General features: G+C 39.4%; 1 long non-coding RNA gene across 6 annotated transcripts in view; it reads right to left on the reverse strand.

Annotated features, from left to right (window-relative positions):
* Nucleotides 1-12,228, reverse strand: part of LOC119155250 — a 435,215-nt gene that overhangs the window by 232,461 nt on the left and 190,526 nt on the right. The gene's annotated exons all lie outside the window — the stretch shown is intronic.

Below are 12,228 nucleotides of genomic sequence, written 5' to 3' on the forward strand. Positions count from 1 at the left end.
GCACATAGGTTGGGGAACTCCAAGCACAAATACAGGCTGGGTGGAGAATGGATTGAGAGCAGCCCTGAGGAGAAGGACTTGGGGGTGTTGGTTGACAAGAAGCTCAACATGGACCGGCAATGTGTGCCTGCAGCCCAGAAAACAGACTGAATCCCGGGCTGCATCAAAAGAAGTGTGCCCAGCAGGTCGAGGGAGGTGATTCTGCCCCTCTACTCCTCCCTCATGACACCCACCTGGAGTACTGCATTCAGTTCCGGGGCCCACAACATAAGGAGGACACGGACCTATTGGAGCAGGTCCAAATGGGGGACACACAGATGGTCAGGGTGCTGGAGCACCTCTCCTATGAAGACAGGCTGAGAGAATTGGAGTTGTTCAGCCTGGAGAAAAGAAGGCTCCAAGGAGACCTTATAGCAACCTACCAGTACCTAACGGGGGCCTGCAGGAAAGCTGGAGAGGGACTTTTTAGGGCAGGTAGTGATAGGGCAAGGGGAAATGGCTTTAAACTGAAAGAGGGTAGGTTTAGATTAGATATTAGGAGGAAATTCTTTACTGTGAGGGTGGTGAGGCACTGGAGCAGGTCGCCCAGAGAAGCCGTGGGTGTCCCATCCCTGGCAGTGCAACTCATTCATGCCTCTATGTGCATATAATTTGACTGAATAAATATGACACTGAGAATACTGTACCAGTGATATCAAACTTCCATGGATCTTTGCTGTTCCGGCTAGATAGAACACTAAGTGATCCACTGGAGCAATCTGCTCTCAAAGAAACAACGTGCAAACATTTCTTGCACTGCGCAGCAGGAGTTTTGGATAGTGAGATACCGTGGCAGGGGATAAGGTAGAAGTCTTGTCTGAGCAACTAGGTCCACTGATACTCACCCTAGGAGTGCACAGACGTGTACTGGAGCGCAAGGAAATGAGGTGCTTTCAGTTTATCCATTATTTCTCGATCTAGGTCCCTTGGTTTTCAGTAGTCAGCCCCACTCCTATGATTTCAAGGCCAGGCTGGATGGGGCTTGGAGCAGCCTGGTCTAGTGGAAGGTGTCCCTGCCCATGGCAGGGGAGTTGAAACTAGATGATCTTTAAGGTCCCTTCCAACACAAACCATTCTATTATTCTATGATATAAAATGGACAATAGTTTTCCTTCCAGTAAAAGATAATATAATCATTGCTTAACTCAAGTTTCAGAATGTACTTCAGGGTACTGAAGCAAGTTCAGCTTCAATTAGTTATATTAATACCTATAGCTCTCAATCAAGCATGTTTCCACCATACTGCCCTTAAATGTGTTTTACGCTTGTGTATTAAGCCAGAAGTTCTTTCACAGATCTGCTTTTTTCAAAACTGTAGTCAAAATAAAGACATCAAAGTAATAAAGGCCTGGAATCCAATAATAATAATATGTTAATTCCAGTACCACAGAATGGTAAAATTCCTTCACATTTCAGCAAACAATCTGTCTTTCTTACAGGCTATAACTGTGCAGATGACTAAGGCAGTCTCTGAGGGGGTGGAAAAGCGTGTAGAAATGTTCTGGGTTGCAGCTTGTTAACCACTCCAATGGAAGCAGAGTCTACCACCTCTAATGAGCTTACTATTTTAAAATAAAGATATTGCAACAACTGTAGAGCTCGCTGGTGCCACCAATTAGTGAAAATATAGGGTTGGTTATTGTGCTTTCTAAGGTAAAACTAACTGTCATTTGAAAGCATCAAAGTCACTCTCATCGTCGGTGAAAGCACAGTTCACTGTACCATTGCTGTGAAAAACTACCCGGAGGATGGAAAACTAAGAATAAGTAGAATATTAAAAATAACATTATGATGGCTACTATCCAGATGCAGTTGTTAGCTCTTACTCTTCTATTTAATTTTGTTGAGCATGAAAGCTTGTAAATGCGTGACTTATATTGGACTGCCTGTCTGCAAGGCATGATGTTTTATATTAGTGCATTAGTTTAACATTAGATTCTAGGACATGAAAAAAGATGGGAGTTTCTGAAACAATGTCAGACACATCAACACCACCTTTCTCGTGCAATATTGAAAGTTAGTCTGAGGTTAAGAAAGAGACTGTTACTGGAACTGCTGGGAACATGATGGCCATGTTGCATCACTGTATAATTCGGTGACACAGACAGGAGATGGGGAAGCTCTCAGGGAACCAGCACAAGGGTTTAGGACAAAAAGCACCTTAAGAGAGGAACCTGGAGAGCAGGGAGGAAACAGGAGAGAGAGTGAAATATCACTAGGTTGCAATAAGCCCAAAAAGCAACCCTACTAGCAACCCCAGACAGCTAGGGTACAAATGAATGGCAGACTGTGTCACAGCCATTTTTGTCCCACAATTAAAGAAAATGAGAAGATAAGTTAGAAACAAAGTGGGTTCTGTTCACATGACAAACTGAAATCTCCACAAGAGAAACCCACAAGGGCTGTATAGCATGTTTAGTTCCTAAGGGTCCAAGAGAGGCAGTCCTGACTAAGAGCCTATAACTGATCGTGAAGTTAGTTGTGTTGTCAAGGAAGAAGAAATAACAACATCTAACAGCATTTTCCCCTTTGAGGCTGCAGATATTTACTTCCCCACCAGCACCCCTGTGCTGCCTTACCAGCCAGGCAGCTTCATCTAGGAAGTGGAAAGGAGGCAAATTCCTAGAACTCTTGGCCTTCTGTACAGAACATACATAGTATTTATTTAGAAATTAGCTTTCTGTTAGTAATCCATGCCTCCAAACAGATAACTTTTACTACATCATAGTTTTGCACTTAGTAATTACCATTTGGCAGCATTTTATAAGAACTGGTCTAAACCCAACATCATCTGAACCATCTCAAACTGCTGGAAACTAGAACTCATTGGGAATTCTCCAGTGAAACTTGCTTGTTGAAAATGCTGGGTCATCAAAATCTATATATTTCCCCAAAGTCTCTACTTCAGCTGACATCTGATGAAATCCTTTCCTGTCTGTCAGGTAGGTCTTGGCATGTCTGGCTTCCTGCCAGCCTCTCTGCTGAGCTGTTGGGAAGCCCACTTTCCCAGATGGCTGTATGTCCTTCTACTGAAGTTCTCAGAACTGGATTCTTATCTACCCAGAAGCCTTGCCAATCTCAGTCAAACCAGAGCTTTTGGGATCAAGGACCCTTGCCTGAAAATGGCTTTCAGGGTCTGTAGCTTGTAGGTGTCTGCAGGACAACATTTGTCATCGTGCTGAATCCCAAAAGCTTTCAGATTCCCACTTCTGATATCTGTGCAGGCTACCTGGCAAGTTGGCAGCCAAGTGCTCTAGAAATCTTGGGTCCTTGCTCTCATGACGGACTGTACAATGGACTGTGGGCCCTGGAAGCCCTGGCACCAACAGAATTCCCTCCACTTTGACTCTTCTCGAACTCTCAACTCACAGCACTAAACCCGACCAAAATTATGTCAGACACCATCAGTCAGCCCAGTGTTCCCGGCAGCACAGTTCATTTCAGATATACCGTGTTTCCTGTGGTTTTGGCTTTTGTCAAAAATGGGAGGTAATTCTTCCCTCTTCCTTCCTCCAACCTCAAAGAAAACATTAAAATCTATGGAAGAATGGAAATTTGGTTTCCTGGCCAGCTCTACCTGCACTGTTAGAAGCGACGTATTTGGCTATTTCATGACAGTATCCAGAGATCTCTGTAATGCAGACATTGGTATTTCAAGGTCTGTTTTCTACAGCTCTTCTCTATTAGGGGGAGATTTATTTTCCTTTCACCAGGCAGAGGAGAATGCACCTTGCCCTGCAGAGGCATTTTTAAGTTTTGAAATGGGTCCTTCTATTTCCAGCATTTTCTTTTGAGATTGCTTCAGTCAGTGCTTGATAAAGTAACCTGCACTGTACCACAGTGTTGGTGTAGAAGCCCCAGGAAATTATAATTTTCCAAAACCTTTACGCTAAGTCTTTCAACTCCTGCTACAGTAACTAATATAGCTATGAACAACAGTCATCCTCTTAAACCTTTGGGTTCCTGTGTCTAAAAATTAATTCCTTTAGGGTTTGTTTATTTCTAGATATCACGGGCTCAGTCCAGGATACATAACGCTTGGTCAAGAGTATGAAGAAAAAAGCAAAAGCATCTTCAGGAAACATAACTGAAGGACTGCTAGAGAGCTCATGGAATGTCAAAATGGTGTGCAACTCGCCCAGGCTTGTTTTCCTTTCCAGTTAACTGAACGTTAGGCATAATTTAGAGCTTAATTCAGTACAAAATACACCAACAGTTTCCTTACAGTAAAAGCTTGCACAAGGCTTCTGTAATGCTGAGCCTGAATGAGTTCTTTGCTAAATCAGGCCCTCAGGATTCCCAGTATGCATACGTAAGCACGGCTGGAAATGGGGGAAAAAAAGGGGGCAGACTCCTCAGCACTGCAGTGCAGGCCTGATCTGTGTAGCAGACCAGAAGGTCACGGCAGAGGGTGGGAGGAAGCACTGTTCTGCTCCATTCGGGCAGAAAAATTTTATGTTTGTACAGAAGCATAAGGAACTTTGAAAGACCATATAAGGGCTGAGACTCAGGCCCTGCTGGAAAAACCTGCTGGAGCTGAGCTCTGCACATAACTCATATGAACATTAATGAGACTTAAATGCATGCATTGAAAGAAGAATAGACCCCTTAGTGATTTGTCAAGATAAAATTCAAAATAACTTTGAATGCTCAGAGGTAAATATTAGGTTTAGGAATTGAAAACAGCAGAACTAGTGGAACAATTGCCTATAATGAGATCCAGGAACAATCTACCCACTGTACCAGGTTTTCATTAGAGTTATGGCCTGCAGCCATACCACCTTGTGCTGTGATCTTAAAAGCTAAGACGGGTTGGGCTGGTTAGTATTTGGAAAGGAGACCTCCAAGCAAGCTTACCACTGCAGGAAAAGCTTAGTGATGCTATAGATAATGTTCTTCCTTCTTATTCAGTATTGGATCCAGGTGTTAGGGGATCTGAAGGCCTTTTGTGCACGATGCAAGTCTAAGGATCTGATGATCTGTGGTCATTAAAGTATGCCTGTCATTTCTCATGAGTGTACAATGCCACTTTGAAATAGCTACTGCATTTCACTGCAAAGGTGGTTGCATGTCAGTAATAGATAAGTGTTGCCAATATAATGTGATGATCAACTCCATAGGGAGGTTGAAAAGCTAAGTTTGCCAACATGGGGTAAGTAGTTTTAAGTCCCAAAAGCTCCAGAGAGAGGCAAAAAAGTGTTTCTTGTATGTTTTTTAAGGGTCCATATCTACCCTGGAAACATTGTTCCATCTCAGAGCTCTGCTAAGGAAGGGCACTTTGAACCCTGGGGTTGCCACTGACATTACCACGTGCCTGCACGTGCTCTAACCCCTGCTTACACAGCCAAGCTGCCTCTGCGGAGCAGCTCCTGAGGAAGCTCAGCTGTCTAGCTGATGGGAGAACAGCAGACAGCTTGTCAACTGTCCCATCCCTGCTCTTAAATCTGCTGGGATTAAACCCCTCAGGCATTAGCCCTGCACGGAATTAGGTGCATATTCAGTTGTAGACACTGAATAGCTCCCTATAGCTAAATCAATGGGACTACTCACAGTACACAAAGTTAAAGATGCATCTGTCTCCAAAGAATGAAGGCATAAATGAGCAGTGCAGCTACACAATTCCTAATTGATGTTCTTGATTTATTAACCTCCCTGGTTGTCATCCAAGACACTGTACTAACATTGTTTTGTTTGTCCATGTAGGACATGATCCTGAATACTGCTGAGAGCTCTTGAGTCTGTAGTGCTCAGAGGGCTGACTTCATCAGGAATTCACTGAAATACATCAATTGGAGTTCATCGAATTCAATGGGATTTGAGAGCATTTGGCATCCCTTAGGAGTCAATTAGCACCTTCCAGAAAACGGGCCTTAGACAATCAGGTCTAGGAAGTTCAGACAGGTTTTCCCCTGGGGTTTGGGGCAGTTACTATTTGTATATAATAAAAAGCTGTTTTAATTTTTTGCTTTCATTTTAAAAATGTAATTTTCAGCAGAGCTCGAACTGTCTGTTAACATTTGGTATCATGCTAGGACTGGACACAGCATCAAGCCTGTGATACTGGTGAGTAACCTACCAGTGATTTGTCAAAACTGAGTTGCTAAATTGATTTAATATGGAAATGCATGGTAACGTGACCCACATAAAACATCTCTCCCTTTTACCATGATGCTTTTATTTGCATCATGTGGCTGAATAAAATGACCTGTTCAAGATACCCATACAACTTCCAATAGTCACTCACTTCCAACTTCCTGCAGTGACAAAGAAGAAGCCATGAGTCTGTTGGCTCTAGGGCTTCCAGGCTATGTCATAACTTGTGTTTGTACATGCGCTGAATTTGCTTAATATCCCAGTTTTACCACTGACTTCGTGGGAACAAGCAGGGTCACGTAAACCAGCTGGTGTTACATATTTGGGAGGAGGAAGGAAACTATCAGCACACACTACCTGCTGTCTTATATCAAAAACTCTTCCAACTTACTGTAAAACGAGTTGGAAACTGCAGCCGCAAGAACAGCCTTTCCTTAATTTTGATATTTTTCTTTGCACTAAATAAACTTAGCCTTAGGACTTCACTCCTATTGCCGCAGGCATTCCTCTTGAATGAGTATGTTTGATATCTGTATCTTATCATAACGCTGAGAAAATACTGTAGCTATTCAGCACAATGTCCTACACAAAATGCTGGATAGGATGCTGTGAAGTGACAAACTGCATATGAAATCAAGTTATTCAGGACATCCTGGTGATCTGCTTGAGTGAAAAGACCTTGGAAGATTTTCTACAGACAAAATGGTGGTCAGGGAAGAGAAACTGCCAACTGAAAAAACCTGTTATAGCTACTGATAATGTTAAGGCAAACACTTCGAGCCCATTCAGAGAGACCTTTCAACCGTGCCCTGTTGTATGCAATTAGTTCAAACTTTGTTTGGATAAATGAGACTTTCTTCCTTCCTTGAGGCATGATCCCAAGACCACTGAGGTCCACAGGAGTTTTTAAATCAGACAGGTTTTGAATTAGTCCCTTAAAGAATTTTGCAGGAAAATGAAGCATTGTAGTTAGTACATTTTGACAACTAAGTATTTCATAATTATTAATAACAGAAAGCTTTAAAGTCTGCACATTGTTCCTTCATTGCTTTTCTGTTTATAGGTTTATAACTACATTTCCTACTAATAGCAAATTATAACACAAATAATCATGTAAATGTCCAGTAATCAATACAATTAGAAGAACTGAAGGAAGCATGTCCCCATTTAGTTTCCAAATACTGCTCTAATCCCTCCTAAAATCCTAAGAGCTTCTACAGCACGGCATGGGAATCCTTATGCTTCAGAAATACATCTTATTTATCCATGCAGTAGGCAGCTCAAGGCAATAGAAAAAAAAATCCACATTAGAAAGAAGAAGAGTGTAATGCTTTTATAGCATCCTATATCAGCCTTCAACACCAGAAAGATGTAAACCACCAAATGTCGAAAGAGCGTATTATCCCGGATAAACTGAGCACTGCTGCCACTGTCAACTGCTTTAATATATATGCACTTGAAGCACTGACAGCAATACGTGAAACTCCTGTTTACATTTTTTTTTAAGAAATACATATCCACTTTTTTTATCCAAATAGCGCTGTAAAGTTCTACCAAAAGGTTATACAAAACAACTGCAAATAAAGTGCATGTACATAAATAACTTTGTCTGACTTTTTGTTTAATGTCCAAGATGATTGGAACAGATTGTATCATGAACTACTTTCCCTTTGGCTAATTAAATAGCCGTCCCCACTTACCATAAAACATATTCTTATTAAAACAAGTATCTATATTCACTCTGTTGGATAAATTACTTCCAAGTAAGTGCCATAAAGCCCATTACATTCCTGCTTTAGGAGTGGATCAGGTCCAAACAGACAATCAAAGGATTTCACTGGGATTATTTTAGATTAGAAAAACTACGGAAGACATGAGGCACTGACAAGATCGTAAAGACATACAGGATAAATTAGCAGTAACATACCAAACAAAGTACTCCAGCAGTTCCTAGCGTATGAAAAAAGAAAAAAGAAAGAAAAAAGAAAAAAAAGAAAGAAAAAAGAAAAAAAAAAGAAAAAAAAGAAAAAAAGAAAAAAAGAAAAAAAGAAAAAAATAAAAAAAGAAAAAAATAAAAAAAGAAAAAAAGAAAAAAGAAAAAAGAAAAAAAGAAAAAAAGAAAAAAGAAAAAAGAAAAAAAGAAAAAAAAGAAAAAAGAAAAAAAAGAAAGAAAAAAAGAAAAAAGAAAAAAGAAAAAAAAGAAAAAAGAAAAAAGAAAAAAAGAAAAAAGAAAAAAAGAAAAAAGAAAAGAAAAAAAAGAGAAAAGAGGAAAAATTCCTATTGTACTAATGTAAGCCCAAATGGACATCTTTTTATACAGAAATAAAATGTCAGGACTAAATGTTATCTCCCATACAAATCAAATAGTTACTTCAAACATTAAAAGCCAACAACATACAAAAATAGCCAAGTTCACCAACTAACTGAGTAGGAACTTATTTCTTTCCACAAGTTCCTTTTTAAATTGAATAGAAAAGACCATGTTATGATTTACCATATTAATGAGCCATTATTGCATAACTGTATTTTTATTGCAGATATATTACCTGCTAAATGATGCTGTTTTTCCAGAAAAAGTTCACAGTACAGATTCTATGGGAATGTTTCCTGCTGACAGTTCCTAAATCTTTCAGAAGCTGTCAGCAACCTCAGAAATCAAGTTTGCAGTACCCTAGCAAGCAGAAGCACATGCACAGGCTTTCTATTTTTAAACTGCGATCCAAACCATTAAAGAAACGCCTTAAACAGAATCATCTTATTTTCAATAATCTTTTATATCTCACTTGTCAATCTAAAGGACACTGTCAATTACATGTAATCTAAGCTGCATTTTCCATAAATATAACTTGACATTTAAAATCTACTTTTCTTCCCCCCACTAACTTCTGCCCAAACTGATTATCCTCAGATCCACATTAACAAATCCTTGATACTAAAATGAGTAAAATAAACACTTCCACAGAGAACATTGATCCATGGGGAACACCCCATCTTTTCTATTTACCTGTACCCAGCCTGCCTATCATATATTCTTCACCCATAGAGCTCATGAAAGGATGGAAAGTCAGCCAGACACTTACAAGAAATTAAGCAAAAAAGGCTATAATTGAAATTAATTACTAAAGATGAACTGCCAGAATTTTGAGTGTCCTCATGCTTTCCGCTGCTGTAATGTTCTGCTTTTTACATTTTTTCTGAATGAAGACACAGAGGAACTAGACACAAATGAGTGTAACCCTTTGCTATGAACAGGACTGTATCAATACCATAATGTCCTCTTATACAGTGAACAAAAGCAGAAACATTTCTTACCAAAGCTTACTAGAAAAACGGATTACCAATGCTCCTATCCAATCTGATTACTCCCTTTTTTATTATAGTGGCCATTTTCAAAGTAGTGCTCAAGAGTTTACAGGCACAAACTCCGTTATTGGTAAACTGGATTTTTATGACTAATTCCCCCATTTGCTACTTGTTATGAAGATTTGTGCACATACACTTGGTACACAATTTCATGACTAGAATGTCCCTTTGTTTTGGATTTCAGCTAGAAGATAACTTTCTCAAGAGCATAATGTACTCTAACATACAATATTCCATGCAGCTTTTCAGCTGGCTTGAGTAACACAGAGTAGCTAGAGAACTGCCACAGTGGGAAAGGGAAATTTCTTCACCACAGCCAAGAGTTTGAAGGTTTTATTACCTCTAAGCCTACCTCTCTTACATTCTTCAGGGCTGTGAATCAGGGCAAGGGTTGTATTCCAGAAAATGTTCTGCCAGCCAGTGATTTCTGTGAAGATCATTTCACCTGGTGATCTTAGCTTAATAAGTAACGATTCAAGTAGATGTGGATCAACTTTAAAACACGCAAGAAAATGTGACTTAGAGCAGTCATTTCCACCTATCCTGCAGATGCTGCCTTGAGACCCAGTTTGTTAGTCCAGCCCATCATCTTTACATATCTGTGTGAAAGCTACAGACTACTCACTAAGAGACTAAACTCATAACTCATGGATGGGATCTCATCAGAACAAACTGTGACTGTTCTGAAGGGCCGACAAAATCTGCGGGTTTTTTATTCTTATTGTCACAGATGCTGCAGGTTCAACAGTTCGATACTAATCAGACTTAAATAATAAAAAGTGATAGTAAGAATTATTTTGGAAAAGTAATGAAGATTTTTTTGCTAGCCTCAATTAAGCTTTTCAAACAGACATTTAACTGCAGTTGGCACTATAGAAAATGCTGTAAAAGCAAAACCCATGGCCACGAAAGTAAAACTGAAGCCCAAGAAAAGAAGGGGGAAACATGGGTTATGATTTGCTAAAAAGAAAGAAAGGAAAGGATTAACCATAAAATATAAAGTATGTGCATGGAGGCATGTGTATATTTTATACACACACTTGCATCTATGTGCATACATGTATACACTTCTGGTCTGCATGTATATTAGGCAACACACATATTGTTCAGCAAGTAAGGAAACTACAGTGCAGGGTTCTCATTTTGCGTTAAGGTTTACAATAAGTCCAGAATCTAAAAATATTTATATTTTTTATTATTTTATCTTTTCCAGTTGACTCTCCTCTGCTGAGGACTGATGTAAATATCTTCAGATGAAAACCAGGAGTTTGCCTTCCACCCCTAACTTCACTACAAAACCTCCAACTGAGCTTCAACAAAATAACATCAACGCACCTAACACTTCACAGATCTGTTCCCATATAGACAGGAGTTTTCTGGGGTAATACCACACTTTTAACAAAGTTTTTGAGAGACCAGAGCACAAATGTTCAGCAGATAAAGTTTGTCATATACTGCCAAAAGCTTTTCGGAAAACCACCACTCAGTGTTGAGAACTACTTTTAGGTCTTCAGCAAACCAAGCCCTCCTTAGTTTCAGTTCCCCACCCGCAAAGTAGAGACAATGATCATACTTAACTTCCTTCATAAAAACCTTTGATACCTAGTGAATAAAAACACCTTGTAAGAAACTTGCACATACAGAGCTGGTTTCATATATATTTATAAGTGAATTACACCTATGGGGTACAGAAGCATGTATGGAACAGATTGGCAAGTTAATGTTCCTACAAAAACAGAACTATAAAACTATCATAACATTTATGGTCAAACTTTATTTGTTTTGCAAATTGTATGGAGCCTTAAGCCAAGCTTGAGTATTATGCTATATACTGTGTATTCTGAATGGACAGAATTTCTGAAGAACTACCTACCAGAAACTTAACGTGTTTCTTGACCCAGGTTTGTCTTCAGTCTCAAATGAGCACTCTAATGAAACCTTCTTGTGAAAAACTACCAGCATTGTTACAGCTAAGTTTCCCATTATATCATACATCACTCACGTAAGTGTACATACTTGTCATTGGAATGGGTTGAATAATTTACAGATTTTTTTAAAACCTCAAATCTTAAAAAGTTTCATTTGCATATATAGAAATGCAACTACTTTTCCTCCAAAATTTTGTCATTTTTCCCAATGAATATATTGAAGGACCTCTCAAAACCATTACTCAGATACTTTTATAAATACACACAGAGTTTCAACAAAGCAGGGTAACATTTTGCTCTAAGTGCATTAAGTCTTCTGAAGAGGATTGATTGAATACAATACACACTAGCTCACTTTACTAGAACGGCATTTTTGTGAGGTGAGTGTTCAGCTATATGCCTCAGGATACAATTACTGGGCTGAATCACTTTTGAGGTAGTGTATGTTGGTGAGTGTGTGGTGTTACACATATGCAAACACAGGCTAGTGGGAGCAGGAGAAGCAGCAAGATGGATGCTAATATTTATGAAGTTAAAGGGTTTAGCAGGCTTAGAGACAGAAGCATTGTTTACCCAGAATCCAGCTACAACTTATAGAGTGCCAATGCAGACTGCTAACAACCATGAAAAAATGACAAAAACCAGTAAGAACCAGCTCAGTTTAAAGTTTGCCTGTGGTTAAAAAAAACAGGCATTAAAACATGCTAACTGTTACACAGCAGATTTTAAATATGCTCTTTATGTGAATTTCTCCATACTTTTTATCTCAGCAGGCATCTACTATCAGCTACGCTGATTGTGTCCT

The sequence above is a fragment of the Falco rusticolus genome, chromosome 11 (genome assembly GCF_015220075.1).
Source record: "Falco rusticolus isolate bFalRus1 chromosome 11, bFalRus1.pri, whole genome shotgun sequence".
In the NCBI taxonomy this organism is placed as follows: Eukaryota; Metazoa; Chordata; class Aves; order Falconiformes; family Falconidae; genus Falco; species Falco rusticolus.